A 20,288-nucleotide genomic window follows, 5' to 3' on the forward strand; every position below is an offset into this window, starting at 1 on the left:
GGATCTCAAGTTGATTCCGTATTTCTAGATTTCCGGAAAGCTTTTGACACCGTTCCTCACAAGCGACTTCTAACCAAGCTGCGGCCCTATAGGGTATCGTCTCAGTTGTGCGACTGGATTCGTGATTTCCTGTCAAGAAGGTCGCAGTTCGTAGTAATAGACGGCAAATCATCGAGTAAAACTGAAGTGATATCAGGTGTTGCCCAGGGAAGTGTCCTGGGACCTCTGCTGTTCCTGATCTATATAAATGACCTGGGTGACAATCTGAGCAGTTCTCTTAGGTTGTTGGCGGATGATGCTGTAATTTACCGTCTAGTAAGGTCATCCGAAGACCAGTATCAGTTGCAAAGTGATTTAGAAAAGATTGCTGTATGGTGTGGCAGGTGGCAGTTGACGCTAAATAACGAAAAGTGATCCACATGCGTTCCAAAAGAAATCCGTTGGAATTCTATTACTCGATAAATAGTACAATTCTCAAATCTTTCAATGCAACTAAGTACTTGGGTGTTAAAATTACGAACAACTTCAGTTGGAAAGACCACCTAGATAATATTGTGGGGAAGGCGAGACAAAGGTTGCGTTTCATTGGCAGGACACTTAGAAGATGCAAGTCCACTAAAGAGACAGCTTATACTACACTCGTTCGTCCTCTGTTAGAATATTGCTGCGCGGTGTGGGATCCTTACCAGGTGGGACTGACGGAGGACATCGAAAGGGTGCAAAAAAGGGCAGCTCGTTTTATATTATCACGTAATAGGGGAGAGAGTGTGGCAGATATGATACGCGAGTTGGGATGGAAGTCATTAAAGCAATGACGTTTTTCGTCGCTGCGAGATCTATTTACGAAATTTCAGTCACCAACTTTCTCTTCCGAATGCGAAAATATTTTGTTGAGCCCAACCTACATAGGTAGGAATGATCATCAAAATAAAATAAGAGAGATCAGAGCTCGAACAGAAAAGTTTAGGTGTTCGTTATCCCCCCCGCGCGCGGTTCGGGAGTGGAATGGTAGAGAGATAGTATGATTGTGGTTTGATGAACCCTCTGTCAAGCACTTAAATGTGAATTGCAGAGTAATCATGTAGATGTAGAAAGATCGGGTACTATTGAAACAGCATTTGTTTCTCAAAGTGAGAAATAGAGTTTATACATCAATATGGACGAGAATTCTACCGAGAACACGTCTCAAGCTACCCGGAAACGAAGCTAAGCGAGCGGGGCAAGAAAAAAAATGGCTCTGAGCACTATGGGACTCAACAGCTGTGGTCATCAGTCCCCTAGAACTTAGAACTACTTAAACCTAACTAACCTAAGCACATCACACACATCCATGCCCGAGGCAGGATTCGAACCTGCGTCCGTAGCAGTCGCGCGGTTCCGGACTGCGCGCCTAGAACCGCGAGACCACCGCGGCCGGCAAGCAGGGCAAGAGTTTCAGCTTTTCTTAGCACTCGGAAACGAGGTCAGAACATCAACTCAGATATAATCTAAACCAGCGGAAGAATGCTTCTATCGGAGTACAGAAAAGGCGCATATGTTCCTCTTTAAAAGGCACTAATAGAAGAGTAGGGAACCATATACCACAACTCTCACGCTTCTTTGTTCACCAAAAATGTTGGCATGCAAACGTATTTTCGCTTTTTCAACGTAAAACATTCTAAATTCTCTTCCCAAGTCTCTCTTCGTAGCTAAGCCTTCATATTACGGATCTTCTTCTCACTGCCACTGTCCATATACGCATGTCTCGCCCATTGTCTGCTTCTTCTTCCATTTACTTACACCATATTTTACTGCCACTGTTTCCTGCGTCACACACACCGTCACCTTTTGTCTTTATTTCCCACTGGCACTCTCTTCACCATACATCGCCAGCTCAAAAATCATGGGGGAACCCAATTAATTTTTTTCCCTACATCCCACATGAATAAATTTAGGTTCACAATGTGCCTTCCCTTGTACCTACGTTTTACAGCTTGTCTATTTCGGAGAGTCCAGACCCCCTAACCCTTTGTATAGTCTCTAATCATCTCTTTTTTTCATTTCCACATTCCCACTGTTCCTCCCTTTTGCCTACACTGCTTCAGTCTCCATCCATCTCTCTTTCTCTCTCTCACCACCACACTCTCCTCCATCTTCCTATTCACTATCTTCCACCATCACTGTATCTCTGCTGCACCCTTTCAGCATAAAAAAGAACGAATATGTTGGCATGCCACAATTTTTGGCGATGAAGGCAGAATGAGGACTGAGACAGCTGGTTCCCCACTTTTCTGTTAAAGTCTTTTGACGAGCTACGTATTCGCCTTTTTTGTGCTCTGGCAGGAGCTTCTTTTCGCTGGTTCCCTCCTTTCCCTACTACAGCAGTGTGTGCTGCATATATAAAACGAATTCTGCAGGTCAGTATAGTTGTGACAGCTTATTTAGCTTATTTACACACGTCGACATATTTATATACAGTGGTGACCAAGGATTCCCGTACGATAGTTTCTAGGAGGGGAGCGACAAGTCTTAGAGGGAGGGAGTATCTTTAACATTTTGGAAGACGAATGGCGACATGTAAGCAGCCTTAAGAAAGTTCCAGTTCCGAACAGTTTAAATCCTGTGTAATACCTAAATGTTTAGACAACATGGTTGCGTGGAGATAACAGCGATTGGTTTAGGTGCCCCTTAGGCTAAGGGGCACCTGATACACTTCGTTTTTCTAATATGTTAATTTTATAATGGAGAATACACTGATTTGAAAGTTCTTTACTAATTACTAGGAACAACTTTTATGTATAGCAGCCAGAACACACCACGACAACGCATGCTGTGCAAAGATAAACGCCGCAGCAGAAGACCATATGGATTGACAACAACATGGCGGAAGAATCGTTATGGTACGCCGTTACCATAACAACGAACGCCGCGCAAAGGTGTTACTACAGTAGACTACCTATACGAAGCGGCTACCATGACGACAGCGTCTCAACCACACAGGCTAGGGGGCGCTTGGTATATACTATCGCCCATGGCAACGGCGTCCCTACCAGAAGAGATAGAGGGCTCTACTCTATCCACAAATGATGTGAAAAATGAATGGGACAACAGTTTACTGAATTTTAAATAATTCAAAATTTCTCGAAATTTAATTAGTCACACTTATTATTTATTGTATTTTATATTACAACTGGAACAAACTTTAAAACTTACCATTTCTTGCTTAAGCATGTAACTACCGTTGGTTACCGTGGAGCGCGTTACCATCTGCCCACGTGTTGTTGACCGTTATTTAAGCTCATGCAGAGAGCCAACCATACATCCATCTCCGGCGGTAATTCAGTTGAATACCGCCCTTCGATTTGTGCTCTTCTTGTACCGATCGAAGCGATAGGTGTTGCAGGTTCCAGCCAGCCAGCCAGCCAGCCAGCCCGTCGGCGTGCAGCAGCCAGCAGCCAGCAGCCAGCAGCCATCAGCGGTCCCTGCCAGCGGCGGTTCTCGCCAGCAGAGGTCCCCGCCCGCAGCGGTCCTCGCCAGCAGCGGTCCCCGCCAGCAGCCAGCTGCGGTCTACGCCAGCAGCCAGCAGCGTCCCCGCCAGCAGCACGCAGCGGTCCTCGCCTGCACCGGCCCCAGCCAGCAGCCAGCAGCCAGCCACCAGTCAGCATCCAGCATCCAGTGGCCAGCAGCAGTCCCTGCCACCAGCGGTCGCGGCCAGCGGTGGTCCTAGCTGCCCCCACCATCCGCCGCCGCCAGCAGCAGCAGCAGAGTCATCCCCACCAGCCAGCCAGCCGGGTCGCCCCCCCCCCCAACAGCAGCAGAGTGGGGCTTAGGCCCCAGTCTACTTCGTCATTCTCCGTCCCTTTCTCCTCTGTGTATCTTGTCACCCTGCCCGTCTCTCGTTTGCTCCTTTGTCTAGTACTGTGCTTTTTTCCCCCTTCTCATAATGTCAACCCCCACCACCTCTTCTACAGTCACCACCACTGCCATTATATACACCTCCCCCTCCGCTGCTGCCACCACTATCACGTGGTGTGCCGCTTCCTCCCCCCTCAGTCCATCCCCCCACTCCTCACTCTCTCATCTCCCTCCCTATTTGTCACCCCGTCCCCAGCTCCTCCCTCCTGCGCCTCCTCTGATCCCTTCCCTCCACTCCCTCCCTCTGCTCCTTCCATTTCTGCGGCCCCCGCCAGGGTGGTCGCCTGGCAGGCTACGGCCCACACTCCACTCTCCCCTTCACCTTCATCGTCCTCGTATTCACCATCGCCTTCGCCATCGCCCTTACCATCTCCAGCGCCGACTCCAGCCCTGAGACCTGCCACTCCCCGCCACATTCCAGTTGTTCCCATCCCCCACACCCCCTCCACCGCCGTCAAGCGCCCCAGTGGCACCCCTGCCTCCTCTGCTCCCAAAAAGGCTCTGCCTCGTCCCCCTTCCCCCACCCCTGATGCCATGGATGTCTCCCCACCCGTCCCTGCCCCCTCCTCCTCCTCCTCTACCCCCTCCTCCTACCGCTACCTCCTCTCCAGTCCTGATCCCTCCCTCCTTGAAGCCTGGAAACTCACCCTCTTCCTTCGCCAGAATTGTCCTGGTGCCCCCATCTCCCTCCTCACTCCTCGCCGTGATTCGGTACTCATCTCCTCCCCCAGCCCTACCCTCCACACAGACCTACTTCTTTCCCTCATCCCTGTCACCCGCTTTGGCACTCATGCCTCCCTCACCCCTGCTCCTTCCCCACCTCCCTCCCGCCAACCCCAACCCCCACATCGCCCGCCAACCTTCACCGCCATGATCACTCGGCTCACCCCAGTGATCACAGAGGAGGAGGTGTTGGCGGAGCTTCAGGCCCATCCCCATCTGGAGGTGCGTGCGGTTCGCCGCATCCACAATGCTGCCGGCCCCACCCACCTTATGTGGGTTTTTTCTGAGCACGCCCCCTCCATAGACCGTCTCCTGAAGGAGGGTGCCCTCCTTTTTAATCAGCATTATAAAGTTGACCTCTCCCGTTCCCCTCCTTCATCCCTCCGCTGCCAAAGGTGCTTGCGGTATAATGCGCACCCAACATCTGAGTGCCGCGAGGCCCCCACCTGCCCGCACTGTAGGCAAGCCCACTTTTTACGGCAGTGCCTCTATCTCCAGTCCCCCCCCCCTCCTGTAGTACCTGTAACCTCCCTCATCCTACCTACTCTCAGAAGTGTAAGGCCCGACCCCCTCCTACCACTCCTGAACTCACCATTCTTGTCCGCCCTCTGGACGCCCCCACCCCTCCTGGCAACTCCCTTCGCCCACCCTCTACCGCTGAGGACATCATCAGATTCCTCACCATTGTCCTTCAGAATGTTCATACTTTTCAGCGCCCGCACACCCTCCAACAGATCTGCCTCGCTGCCCGTTCCGTTTTCCAACTCAAAATGTATGCCACCTACTCCAACAACCAGGCCCATTTCACCTTCTCCCATCTTGACACCCTCGTTTAAATCCCTGTCATGGCGCGGCAGCACCGTATCCCTTTCAACAACATCTGCTCCCTTCCTGCCAACAAGAACCTCTTCCTGCACACCCTTGCCACCCACCGCGTGGATGCCTTCCTCCTCAATGAAACCTTCCTGCAGCCCCACCACACCATCCACACTTCGCCCTACCTCCTCCACTGCTCCGATAATCCCCTCCCAATTGCGCTTGGTGGAGTTGCCATTGGGCACCACCGCCAGATCCCCGTTCGGCTCCAACCTCTCCTTCCCGACCCCACCGAACACCTGATCCTTAGTCTCTTTTTCCCCGGCCTTACCGTACCTGCGCCCCTATTCCCTTCGACTTTCTCTCCCACGTCGACCGTACCTTCTCCTACATGATCGCCGCTGACCTCAACATCCATAGTCGTTCCGCTGCCCAGTTACGGTGGTGGCATCAATTCCTCTCCTCCCTTCAAGGCGACCTCATTCCCATCCCCCAGCACACCCGTCCCGAATCCAACTCCACTCCCGATGTTATCCTCTCCTCCCCCAACCTCCTTGGCCGCATAACGGTGGATGTCCTGGAGCCTATTGGTAGCGACCATCTCCCTGTCCTCCTCACCATTTCAGACGGTCGTCGCCCCCGCCCCGACCCTCGTCATGACCCTCCCCCTACCTACATCCATGACTATTCCCATGCCAACAGGAATGCCTACCAGGATACCCTCTCCACCCAGGTCGATAGCCACCCTTTCACCTACCACCACCCCGATGATGTCACCCATGCCGCCTCCTTTCTCCAGCAGACCTTGTCTGAGGCTGTGGAGGCTCATGTCCCTACTGTCACCATTCTGGCATTCTGGCATTCTGGTCTCCTCTTCAAGCTCCAAACCTTCGCCCTTCCCATTAACTACGTCCGTCTGATCAGCTCCTTTCTCTCCCGCCGTCCTTCCTATGTCACCATCCATAACACAGATTCCTACACCTTTTTCCCCCTCCGCCGGTGTGCCCCAAGGCTCCGTCCTCTCCCCCCTTCTGTACCTTTTGTACACGGCGGACATGCCGCCGCCGTCACCCCCCGTCCGCCTTCTCCAGTTTGCCGATGACACCGCCTTCCTTGCCCTTGCCCCCACCTTGCAGCGCTCCCAACACCTTCTCCAATCCCATCTTGACCGGTTCACCGCTTGGTGCAACCAGTGGTTGCTCAAGGTCAATCCCTCCAAAACCCAGGCGATCATTATAGGCAAAACCACCCCTTCCTTCCGCCTCCTTGATTTCTATCTCACCATCTATGGCCGTCCTATCACCCTCACTCCCACCCTTAAGTACCTTGGCGTCACCCTCGACCGTCGCCTCTCCTGGACTCCCAACCTCCGGACAATCCAAGCCAAGGCACGCTCCCGACTCAGTCTCCTCAAGCTCCTCTCCGGCCGTACATGGGGTCCGGACCCCTCCACCATCCTCCACACCTATAAATCCCTCATCCGCCCTATCCCTTGTTATGCCCATCCGGTTTGGATCTCCGCCCCCCTACCTTTTATAAATCCCTCCAAATCCTTGAACGCCATGCTCTCCGCCTCGCCTATTGCATCCGTCTCCCATCCCCCACACGGATCCTGTAGGATCTCATCCCCTTCCCCCACCTCCTTCTTTTCCTTGAAAGGATACGGATCCTGTACACCTCCCGTAAACTCGATCCTCCTCACCTGCTCGTCTCCCTGATCCTCTCCCACCCCCGCCCGCTGCCGTGCCTGTATTCCCACGTCCCACCCGGTCTCCATCTCTCAACCCTCCTCACCCTCTCCCAAGGTGGCTTCCACCAGCTCCCCCTCCCTGATGATGTCCTCCTCCCCTCCATCTACCCCTCCTATCAACTTTTATCCTGCCCCCCCCACTTCCGGTGTCCTTTCCTTTCGGCACTCTCCCTCCCTTCTCTTCCCTTCCCTTCTCTTTCCATTTCCCCCGTCCCCTCCCTCCACCCCTCTTCCCCCGATCTTCCCCTCCCCCTTCCTCCCTCCCCCTACCTCCCCTGCCCGTGGCATCTCTGCTCTCCCCTCTCGCTCTCCCACTCCCCTTCCTCCTCCTCCTCTCTTGGCAGGTCCGCGGACTCGCACACGCACAGTGAACATTCGCGCGCCGGAGGTCATCGCCATCAGTGTCTCGTGTGTGTGCCTTCGTTTGTGTTTAGTGTTTGTTCGCCGTCACGCCGCCACTGTTCACGTGTACCATCGCCATCATCCATGTTTTGTGCGCCGTGTCAACTAGTGTCAGTGATGTTTTCTCGTCAGGCGTGAACGGCTCCGTGTTTTTTGGTTTTTAGTATCTACATTGTTTTGCCCGCCGTTTTGATTGTATTCTCTGTGCCCTCTCTATTTTTTACTTATTGTAAATCTCAAGGCTGAAGAGCGGCGTACTCAGCTGCTGACAGCCCGCCTTGTGTAAGGTGATAAAAATCACAATAAAGAAAAAAAAAAGCCAACCATACATAGTTACCAACCGTAGACAGGCAGGGTGACGACTCTAGCGAGCGATCAATTGAGTATAAAAATCTGTTTATTTATGTAACTTTGACTAGTTGCTTGTTGATTACCTACCTGATTACTTACTAATATTATAATTTTACAGTGTTAATTGCCCTGAAGATGACCCCATCGTGGGTTGAAACTGGTTGGCGACAAAATAAATAATGCAATTGTGACTGTCATTTTGAATAATTGATTACCGTGTAATGCCGATTTTTAAGCCATTTTCTTGAAAGAAAAATACCTGAATACTATATTTCTTTTTTTCCTTAAGAGGTATGGGCTTGGGGGCTTCAGCTCCCTCTTCTTTCCGGGTATGAGCAGCCTTGAGGGTGTCACAGAAGTTCGTTAACATATGAAAATTCAATACTTCACGGAGTAATATAGGAAGAGAGGTACAAATTGTTCTGTAGAACTTCGTACACAACGGTAATGTGAGGTGGGGTACAGAGCGTTGTGGGAACTGTCGTCGTAGGAAACCTGATCATGAGCAGAAACGATTAATGAACAAGTAATGCAGTAAACAAAAGATTTATTTAACTTATTTTTCTCTAAATGTACGAAGACTCGCTTCAAATAATATGACAAGAAATAGACCCCAGCCCATACAACAGCAAGTCGGATGAGACTCGGTGTCTGATGCACAAACTATGATGTTGGAGCCGCGATCACACTATGTCTACGTAGCGTCATGTGACGATGTGGCTCCCAGCATGAGTGGGCTGGGTATGCTGCCGCCAGCCATTCTGTGTTGCGACGGCAGAGGGCGCTCTAAGTACATTCACTTATCAACAATGGAATGCCCATGCGGCTGTGTCAATATGTTTTGTAGTGGATGTGAACAAAAGGCGATGGATGCGATATTGCAGTGCCAGCGTTATTCTGATTACGATGCGAAGGAAGGAACTTAGCATTATAATCAGAATAACACAGGCACTCCAATGCCGTATTTATCTGCTGATACCGGGCAAGCGACTTTCAAATACAACGTCTGACCTGTACGGGAATATACGTAACGGATGTGAGCCATGGTAAAAATTGTTGTTTTGAAGAGCGTGCCGCAGCGCGTAGTGTGAAGCAGTCGCCCTCCGTTTCTGGCGGTGGCGCCGCTGAGGCAGGCGCAGCTTTGGTGTCTCCTTCTGGTGGGAAAGGGTGAAAGTTGCCTGTTCACGTGCATTTAAGGGGCGCTATGAGCTCGCCAGTCGGTCAGTCTGGAGTCAGTCGGAGTCAATCTGGGAGTCGGTGCAGTGAGTCGACAGAGTCAGTCAGAAGGCAGAGACTCGCATGTTAGTGAGTCGGCTCTAAGTCTCAGTCGCTGTTGGGTTGTGAACTGAATCGGGTTCGTCGTTATTCCGCTGTTGGACGAGTTGGCAGTCAGGAGCAGGCAGGTCTGCACGGTGTAAGTACGCGCCGGGACCGTGGTCGACGCAGACGGAAGGTCGTTGGTCGATTTGTAGGCTGGTCGTCGGATGGCGACATGTGGTCTGCTGAGCACTGACACCAGGATCAGTCGGGAAGAGTTGGCAGCCAGCAACAGTCGGGTCCGTATGGTGTTAGTATTCGCCGGGACCGCTGTCGGCGAAAGCGGGCTGCCGTTGGTCGTTTGCTCGGCGGGTCGTCTTAGTCGACGACGTGTTGGATCCTCAGGATGAACACCATTTTCCGAGTCGGGATGTGGTTGGACCTTGTTGGTTCGTTGGAACTGAGCAGCGACGTAGTCTCCACAGCGCGAAGCCAGGTCGAGGCTTTTGGTGGTGGGCACGCGCTGTTGCATTTGGAGGCGCTAATTGCGAAAGCGACTTTTCGCTTTACTCCGAAGCAGGATCCTCAAGTTGAGTAATTAGTTGCTTCTTTTTGAAATCTCGACTGTTACGATCTCTTCGTTATTTGTGGAGTGTTGTTTCCTCAGCCGTTTACGCGGGTGGTAACAAGTGGTATTTGTGTTGTCAAGAACCCGCAGCCTTCCTCCGCAGTGATTTGACAGTTGTGACTTGTGTTTTCTGTATTCTTTTAAGCTTGTCTGGAGTGGTGATTGATGCCTTGTACTTGGTGAGGCCGAGTTAGGAGGTGTAGGTATCTTGGTTTACTCGACATCGTCCGATATTCTCTGTTGTTTGTGCAGTTGGATCTGACGGTTGGAAATTGGTCTGATTGTCGGTCGGAGTGCTAGTATGTCTGTCGTTCGGAGCTGCCTCTGTCATGTTTGTCGGATTCGGTGTGTTAACGAATTTATTGCTTGGAGTGTAACGGTCTAATTCCTGAAATATGTTTTCATCTTACCTATTATCTTGAGAGGCGGTATATGTATACTGTAGAGCATATTAACTCGTTTGGCTAACCCTGTATAATTTTATATAAGATTGCATTTCATGGGCTTTTATTTAAATGGTAATTTTAGTATATAAAGTTGCCACCCTTCCATTGTAAGACTTTTCTTAGAAGTTAAAATCAAGTTGCACCTTCGGCGGCAAGTTAATCTATTAATTTTAGTGTTTTGTACCATTTCCATCCCTCCTACGGGGTGCATAGTTTGTGTGCTTGTGTGAATTGTTGAAACTTTTACTTTAAGGTAATCTGGTGTGTTGCAGATTTGCACGAGTGTAGTCTTTCAGAGGTGGTTGTGAGCGGTCGTGACTACGGCTGTGTCAAAAGGGAGCGGCAACGTTCTCAGCCCGAAAGCTCATACACTCACAAATTTGTTTCTTTCTGCCTCTGAATAAATTGTAACTTGATATTTAGAGGGTGCTTTCTGCTTATAATTTTAAATTTGTTTCGTAAAAAAAAAGGCTTTTAGTAATAAAATTCCCATTTGTTAAAAGCAATTTGATTTTGATTTCATCAGTTACTTCCTGGCAACTACTTCCATGCTCACATAGTGTGATAAAATGTGTTAATGTTCTTGATGAATCGCTAGTAAGTAGAATAAATTCTTACAATTACTATTTGAAATATTAAATACACGGTTCAGGATGTACGAGTGCGGGTCGTAGACGCATTTTGTCTAGCCGCGAGTCGTGCACGGATAGCCAAATGCTAAGGAAACCGCTCGGGATAAGCGAGAAATAAAGGTTAGAGTCCTGGTCCGGCACAAATTTTCATTGTCGTCATTCCATTCTACAGCTGATGGTTGTACTTATTCGTAATTGCGAATGCATTTAATGTAGAGGCGATGGAGTTGGAGGGGAGGGCTGGATGCAGGTGGTAACGAGGACACAGCAGGCGAAACAGAGGCTGATGATAAACTCCTATCCGCACTCCAGCATACGCCCAGAGCCCGCCTGGGAACACTAGCTCAAGTACAGAGCAGAGACCACGTAATCAAATCCAGACGCAGAACAATGAACGAAGACAGAGGTATCTCGATGCCGCGACGACCCATCCTCAATCGCGGTGGATGTCGGGATGGTGACGACTGCGAAAGTGTATCGGAGTCCATGAGCTACGAATACGTCTAGTTGAATGCTGCCAATCAGTGGAGGCGTAGTGCAACAGAATCTGCAAATAAAGTGCGCGGCCCACGGGCTGCTCCGTCCTGGCAGGCACAGAATCTGAACGTAAAAAGCCTGTAGCATGCACACGCAATTCACAAAGACGAATTTGACTCTTATTGCGTCTCAGCAATCCTCTCAGTCCCTGTAGGAGAAACCTTGCTCCGAGCGCCTCCATCATCGATACAGTCAATAAAAGATCAAATCATTAGTGTGATAATTTGTCTGCCTGGGCGCAGTGGCCGACCCCCGCCAAGGTGGGTGCAGCTACTAAAGTAAATGCATTGATGCTGTCCGTGTAACTGCTCCGCCAGTAGTGGACCGTCATATGGCTGGATATGGTAGGAAGACAAGAAGAGCAACAGAGTTTGAACCTACATATAAGAGGCTTCAGTTTTGTCCATATGTTGCTTAACTCTCTGCTCAAAGCGTTCATCTTCACTATTGGATTGCAGGTAGTATGGTACACCCATGCTGTAGTTGATATCGGAAGTCGTGCAAACCCGTTCACACTCAGCGGAAACAAATTCAAGTTAGCTGCCTGTCAGAATCACTTCAGGCAATCCCTCGTGGCAAAAGATCTACGATAAGACCTGGATTTTGGAACAAGCCATTGGCGAGTGCATAAGAAACACGAAGAGGGATTTGCTAAATCCGTCGACAACAATGAGCTACTTTGTATTCCAGTAAGGAAATCCAAGTGCAAACTCTGCCAAGGTGGTTGAGGTTTGGACCATTCAAAGACCTGCTGAGGCAGGGCTGACTGCTGTTCAGCAGAGGCTTGCCACTGAGAAGTCAGTTTTCACACCCAGACCGTGCCAAGTCCAATGACGATGCGGCAACTGACCGGTGCAAACGACGCTCCAGTGTCCTTCGTGTAGCAAACGAAGCATGTCAGGCTGGAGAGCACGGGGCACCACAACACGTGATTGGTCATTGTTGGTGAACTGCAAGGGCTGTTGACGGCCAAATATCGGCGAATCTGTCTGGCTGAATATGGCCAATCAGCGTTGATGTAGCCCAACAAAAATTACAAATAAGGTCCCACTGCTACAGCCTGGGAAATTTGACGGTGATAAAGCGGGAAGCTTTGCAAAACAGCTTTGTCTAGTCCGTCAGTGTAGCAACAGGAAGCAGAGGACTCATCGAATGCGGAATCTGGACAAATACTGAGGCGAGAAAGACATTTGCATTGACATGCTTAAATGTGTGACGATACACAACCTCATCTTGGTAATTAGACGAAAGTACGGCTCACCGTTGTAGTTTCGGCATTCTTAGAGCTGGGACTGACTGAGAAGGTCTGAACAAAGTCCTCCTTGTTAAATCGTCTGGCGAAACTCTTTCATTATGGGAGGAGATAAACGAACTAGTGCTTGGCGAACGGATATATCATCAATCAACTGATTGTGAAGTTGAATTTTATCACTAACCCACAATCCGTCACTCAGTGCATCCGGAGATTGCTTGAGAAGCTTTAACATTTATTCGCCCTCTGATTCTTTCAAATGGACAACATGAAACGCCAAAATTGCCTTGAAAGTTACCAAATCTGGCCGGCCGCGGTGGCCGAGCGGTTCTAGGCTCTTCTCTCCGGAACCGCGCGACTGCTACAGTCGCAGGTTCGAATCATTCATCGGCCATGGATGTGTGTTATGTCCTTAGGTTAGTTAGGTTTAAGTAGTTCTAAGTTCTAGGGGACTGATGACCTCAGATGTTAAGTCCCATAGTGCTCAGAGCCATTTTTGAACATAACCTGTAATTCTTATCAGGCTGAAATTTAAATTGGAACTTCTTTCCAGAATAATCAAGAAAAATGGTATTCTTCACTAGAAAAGCATGATCTACTAAAAATATTAGTGGAAAAACACCATGCAATGACAAAATGGACAGGCCATGACAAGCCCTGCAATCTGGGTCTGCTATAGCCCGATCCATCAGCAGTACCAAGTGCACATTACGTAATATTGCCATGAATTGCAGCCACATTGCAGAAATGTTAACAGCAACGCTGTTGCGACTGTACATTACTGTAAAATACGGCACGCGTAAATACACTTTCACTAACACGTTTACTGCCGCGAGGGCGGCGGCGGACGCACCAGAGGTTCACGCCTGACGCTGTGTATCCGCCGGCAGCCGCGCCCCCCCCCCCCCCACCCTGTTTGACACACAATATGTTTCAACGAGGCTCACAATCTGCAGCGTTCTCCCCAGAACAGATTGTGGCCACATAATTATGAGTCGAGTGGAAGGCTTGATACAAAGACTGCAAAGGTCCTATGACAAATTAGGGCGTAACATCCTGGACTTACGCCACACGGTTGGAAGCAGCTGGGTGCACCTGAATGGGTCAAGTGTGCATCAGATGCACACAGACAGGTAACGAACGGTTTGTGGGGTGTGCAAAAGAGTTTATTTGTAGATTAATCGACTCTCCATCAAGTCCAGTTAATCATAGCTTTAGGAGACACATAGATGCCAGTGCAGGATTCAAAGAAATGCCAACCACAGGCGAGAGTATTAAAATCGTAATAATAACTGCCAAAACATTCGCAACAAATTGTCAGAGTTTGAAGCGTTCCTAAAATGCAGTTAAGCTCACATAATACCTGGTACAGAAATCTCGTTAAAGACCAAAGCTGGCTGCAATGAAAATTTTGTGAAAAATTTATGCGTATATCGAATGGGTAGGCTAATGGAAATTGGAGGTGGTGTATTTGTTGCAGTAGACGAGAAACTCAAATTTACCGAGATAGAAACTGAAGCTACAAGAGAGATTTTTTTGGCAAGGCTCAGTATCAGGGGTGGAAATTAATTACGTCCTGCTATCTACTACCAGTTTCAGCTTCTCATGTGCAGTAACTAAAAGCTTTAGAAAAAATCTCAGTTCACTACTGGATTAGTTTCTCACTCATACTGTAACCATCAAAAGAGATAAGTACACTTTTCTTAGTGGCTGGTATGACAACACATCGTGTGAAACATTACTGAACGCTTTCTCTGGAAACCTCCTAGAACAGATGGTTCGGAACCCCACTCATGATAGAAATGTATTAGATCTAATTACTAAAAGCCGACATAACTCCTTTGAGGATGTCCGCATCAAAGCTGGTATTAGTGTCCACCTGGCTGTTGTAGGAACAATAATTTCTGAAGCACAAACAGCAACAAAAACAAGTAGCAATATTTAAACGTCGTTAAACTTGTTAAAGAAGCAATACTGTGATACCAGAATGAGATTTTCACTCTGCAGTGGAGAGTGCGCTGATATGGAACTTCCTGGCAGATTAAAACTGTGTGCCGGATCGGACCAACTCTTGACCTTTTCCTATGGTCTCGAGTTCGAGTCTCGGTCCGGCACACAGTTTTGATCTGCCAGGAAGTTTCAGTACTGTGATACCTCAGTGAGAAACTTGAAACATTTAGCTCAGGACGGGAGAATGTAGAGGAACTACGGCTCACGAATAGCTTAATAAATGCACTGAAGAGATATGTACCCCAGCTGAAAGCGTGTTTGATGGGACCCTCCTTTCTGTAAAGTAACTGTAGAGAAACTCGTGGAGAAACAGACACTGCTGCATTACACACAGAAAAAAACAATTATAAAACTGTAAGAGAGATTTGAAATGAAGTGCATTTGGCTGTCAAGTGAGCAACGCAAGAAGCTTTCCATGAAAATTGTGGCAGGATCCTCACTAGTTCGAAGAAATGATGATCGTATGTAAAAGCTGTTAGAGGCACCAAAGTTAGTGTTTACTCACGCACGAGACAGGAACTGAACCTGATGATAGAAAAGCAAAACCAGAGATGCTTAACTTTGCTTTCAAATGTTCCTTTACAAAATAAAATGCAGGAGTATTGTTCCAACTTAATTCTCTTGCCATTGAAAAGATGAGTGAAAACAGCTGAAATCGTTAAAATTGAACAAAACTCCATGGCACGATGAAATCCCCAGCAGATTCTATAGTCAGTTTGCAGCTGATTTTAGCTACGAGGAGTTCCCAAAATAATGATAAAAAATAAATAGAAAAAACCGGACTCCGGAAGAACATTATATGGGCGGATCTTGCGTAGTACGCATTTCTGCCGCTAGGCGTGTACAGCGCAACTCGTTATCATTTCAGTGCCGGCTGTGTTGTCGATCAGGCTTGTTCTGTTTTCTGCAGTCACTGTTTTTGCTAGCACGGTTCTGCTCTTCTTTCTTTTTCTATGATGGTCGTTTTCTATTCCGTAAAAATGGTGCTGAAACTTTTTTAATGTTGAAAACAGCTTACCAAGAGGACGCTATGGGAAAAACTTAAGTGTACGAGTGGTTTGCTTTATTTTAAAATGGCGACATGGCGATTGAAGACAAACCTCGTTCTGGACGTCCATCGATTGCGATAATTGACGAAAATATTGAAAAAATTCGAGAGCTTGTGCTGACAGACAATTGATCAACCGTCAGAGATTAGTGCATTGCCTTGGGTCTCGGTTCAGCGAATTTTAACGGAAGATTTGGAAATGAAAATGGTTGCTGCCAAGTTTGTTCCTCGAGCTCTGACTGACAATCAGAAGAAACGTCGAGTTGAAACATGTCGTGCTTTGAAACAACAGCCTCGAAACAGATCGAGATTTTCTCCGAAAGTTCACTGGTGATGAGTCATGGAGCTATGGTTACGACCAGAAACAAAGCTACAGTGAAGACAATGGATGACGTCATCATCCCACCTTCGAAAAGGAAATGTCGGCAAGTCAAATCAAACATAAAAGCAATGCTGATTTGCTTTTTTGATGCCACTGTGAGTTTTTTTCCGTTAGGTCCACCGTCATTCATGCCTTTCTTTCTTTCTTTCTTTTTTTTTTTTTAAGTTTTAAGAAGATTGCACAGAAGCGTTGGTCAAGAAAGTCTCGACTTCTGGCTGATATGAGATGTTTTCTTCCACTGCGACATCACACCTGCACAGACATCCATCTCTGTTAGACATGAACATCACATGGTTCCGCTGCCCCACGCACCTTACTCGCCTGACCTGGGTCCGTGCGACTTTCTCTTATTTCCACGCATAAAAACGGGCATGAAAGGACACCGATTAGAAAACACTGAAAAAGTGAAGAAGTAAGTCCGGGTTTTTTTGGGCACCCTTCCTAAAATCTACCACAGATCCCTTGCACAAAAAAACCGTGCGAAGTAATTGGAAGAAAGCACAGGCCACACGTCCAAAAGAATGATGGCAAAAGTGATCCACAAACCCACCTTCTGTTACAACCCAGGGGTTGTAATACGAGGTGCATTCAAGTTCTAAGGCCTCCGATTTTTTTTCTAATTAACTACTCACCCGAAATCGATGAAACTGGCGTTACTTCTCGACGTAATCGCCCTGCAGACGTACACATTCTTCACAACGCTGACGCCATGATTCCATGGCAGCGGCGAAGGCTTCTTTAGGGGTCTGTTTTGACCACTGGAAAATCGCTGAGGCAATAGCAGCACGGCTGGTGAATGTGCGGCCACGGAGAGTGTCTTTCATTGTTGGAAAAAGCCAAAAGTCACTAGGAGCCAGGTCAGGTGAGTAGGGAGCATGAAGAATCACTTCAAAGTTGTTATCACGAAGAAACGATAGCTCGATGTGCGGGTGCGTTGTCTTGGTGAAACAGCACACGCGCAGCCCTTCCCGAACGTTTTTGTTGCAGTGCGGGAAGGAATTTGTTCTTCAAAACATTTTCGTAGGATGCACCTGTTACCGTAGTGCCCTTTGGAATGCAATGGGTAAGGATTACGCCCTCGCTATCCCAGAACATGGACACCATCATTTTTTCAGCACTGGCGGTTACCCGAAATTTTTTTGGTGGCGGTGAATCTGTGTGCTTCTATTGAGCTGACTGGCGCTTTGTTTCTGGATTGAAAAATGGCATCCACGTCTCATCCATTGTCACAACCGGCGAAAAGAAAGCCCCATTCATGCTATCGTTGCGCGTCAACATTGCTTGGCAACATGCCACACGGGCAGCCATGTGGTCGTCCGTCAGCATTCGTGGCACCCACCTGGATGACACTTTTCGCATTTTCAGGTCGTCATGCAGGATTGTGTGCACAGAACCCACAGAAATGCCAACTCTGGAGGCGATCTGTTCAACAGTCATTCGGCGATCCCCCAAAACAATTCTCTCCACTTTCTCAATCATGTCGTCAGACCGGCTTGTGTGAGCCCAAGGTTGTTTCGGTTTGTTGTCACACGATGTTCTGCCTTCATCAAACTGTCGCACCCACGAACGCACTTTCGACACATCCATAACTCCATCACCACATGTCTCCTTCAATTGTCGATGAATTTCAATTGGTTTCACACCACGCAAATTCAGAAAACGAATGACTGCACGCTGTTCAAGTAAGGAAAACGTCGCCATTTTAAGTATTTAAAACAGTTCTCATTCTCGGAGCTGGCGGTAAAATTCCATCTGCCGTACGGTGCTGCCATCTCTGGGACGTATTGACAATGAACGCGGCCTCATTTTAAAACAATGCGCATGTTTCTATCTCTTTCCAGTCCGGAGAAAAAAAATCGGAGGCTTTAGAAATTGAATGCACCTTGTATGTCAGAACAACCAAAAGATATGATAAGGAAAGGAAGGGTAACTGACGCCCAAGCGAAAGTCACAGGGAAGTGTCTCATTCACTTTATTACACTAAAGGTACAGAGTGGGCTATCTGCTGAACTCTGCGATGGCACCTCACGCCAAGCGTGCATGGGTCATCGGCAGTGCCACTGCCGGAATGTGCAGCGTTGCTGCCCTGTCGCCCAGCCTTGCTGACGTAGCGCTCCTATTCACACCATGGATAAGTGGCCGCCACGTGTGCTTTGTGCGGCCAAAAGCCTGGAACACAGCTGACTACTTCTTCAAGCGCTACTCATGGACCCTATGTAGAGCGCCTACGGGAATCAGCCGGCCGTCGTCGTTGTAATGAGCCTTTGCAGCTCTGGTCGTCTTTTGAGGACAGTTCAGTGACCGCAGATAGCTCTGCACTGGAGAGGCCGCGAGTTCGTGTCCCGGCCCTGCCCCTGTGGACGGCAGCTTACAGTCTGCCGAACAATGTCACACAGAGGGTGGAGGCCAGGAGTCCTCTTGCTCTGCAGGCCGGTGCAGTTCCAAGGTGCAGCGCGGCTCGCCACTGGTACGACGCACCCATGCCGTGGAGGTTGAAGGTAGCTTCAGCGGGCCGGTTGGCCATTGATACCCATCACCTGAGAGTCGTTCGGGGTTGACCTGCAACTCAAACAATCATCATTCTCTCCGGTTCTATATATGGACGGAATAGCAACACGACTGCCTGATTTGAGCCTCCGGGATCGCTTACAAATAACTGCTTTGACATAGTTCTTCTGCAGGGGAAATAATGATAATAATAATTATTCCTCAACCCGCTTCGGTTCCAATACACAGGTTGTAACTGCAAAGTATGGGCTCTTCACAGCACCTCAGTGCCCTGTGCTGCCCTAATTGCTTAATGCTTGTATATAGTGCCGAGTCTTCTCATCCGTAAGCGGTGTCATAAATCTGTCTCACAGAATCGTTTGCTAAACATCAGTGTCCCACTTGCCTGCATACCGATGTACCTATCGGTCCCTTAACTACTATCTTCCAGCCATATCTGCCTGAAATTTATAAGAATTCCCGAAATCCATGCATTTACTTATTCGTGGCGCAGCATAGCTCCTCGCTTCCAAGAAGGTTTGTCCTGAGTCTTTTAACATCGTACTCTCACTCCCCTACCTTATGTCGAATAATCTACATATTGAGAACAATGTACCGAATTCACCATACGAGACTGATGCTGACGTTTTACTACTACCATGTATCCCTTGCCATACCCTTGCACACTAATTAACACCTGCCGGTCAACCATTCTACTGGTACGTGTGTTGGCACGTCCACAGTCTTTGCTCTCTTGTGTCTTACCCATAAATACAGTGCTCAAAAGCCTGCGAGAAACGTGCCACAACTGTTTGCCGATACACTAATACTTTGTGCTCCTGTTCTTCCTGGAAATGGTGTACCTGTTCCATCGATATTCCCCTTTTCTGGGACTCTATTAATCTATCCAAGGACTGTAAAAACTCTGGACAGAGTGAGTCATTTAAATACGTTACATTTTGAACTGGTAATACCCTCAGAGAACCTTCTGGGCAATACAACGTATTCCGCGAGAGTGTCACAACAGTTGAGCTTACAGAATTCGTACATTGGTCTCCAATTATGGTCTTAGGCACCCCAAACGTGAATATCCAATTGTTTACTAACATCCGTGCTACAGTATTCACCCGTTGGTCTGGCTCCGTACCATTGCCTAAAACCGAGAAAAATGATAGATGATCATGGAAACGTAACTATTTGCAGCAGATGTTTTATCAAATGGCCAGAGGACATCCAACCCTACCATAGAAAATAGACTCGACGCCTCTGGTAACGTTTGCAACGGCACTTTCGGATGCGTAATGTCGGCCCTCTGCGCCCATGGCACACAATCCTTAACATACTGCTCCACGTCACGCTCCCTGTCCATCCACCAAAACTGCTCTGCTACACATCTGTCTGTCGCACGTCGCTCAACGTGATCTGACAACGTATGGTCGTGAGCTTGCTGCAAAACTTCCTTCAGAAAACACTCTGGAGCCACCAAATGTGATCCACACCTCGTCGTTCTGCACGAAAAAACTCTGCGTATAACGAAATGTGGCTGTGACTTAAATGCGTTGCACTCCTTATACCTTGCCTGTGCCTGCTGCCACTCTTTCAAGCTCTCCACTAGTGTACTTAACATCGCCATCCCGTGGATTAACGAATCTGCATCAGCGTCTGATCGCCCT

The sequence above is a fragment of the Schistocerca serialis genome, chromosome 2, assembly GCF_023864345.2.
Source record: "Schistocerca serialis cubense isolate TAMUIC-IGC-003099 chromosome 2, iqSchSeri2.2, whole genome shotgun sequence".
Lineage (NCBI taxonomy): Eukaryota > Metazoa > Arthropoda > Insecta > Orthoptera > Acrididae > Schistocerca > Schistocerca serialis.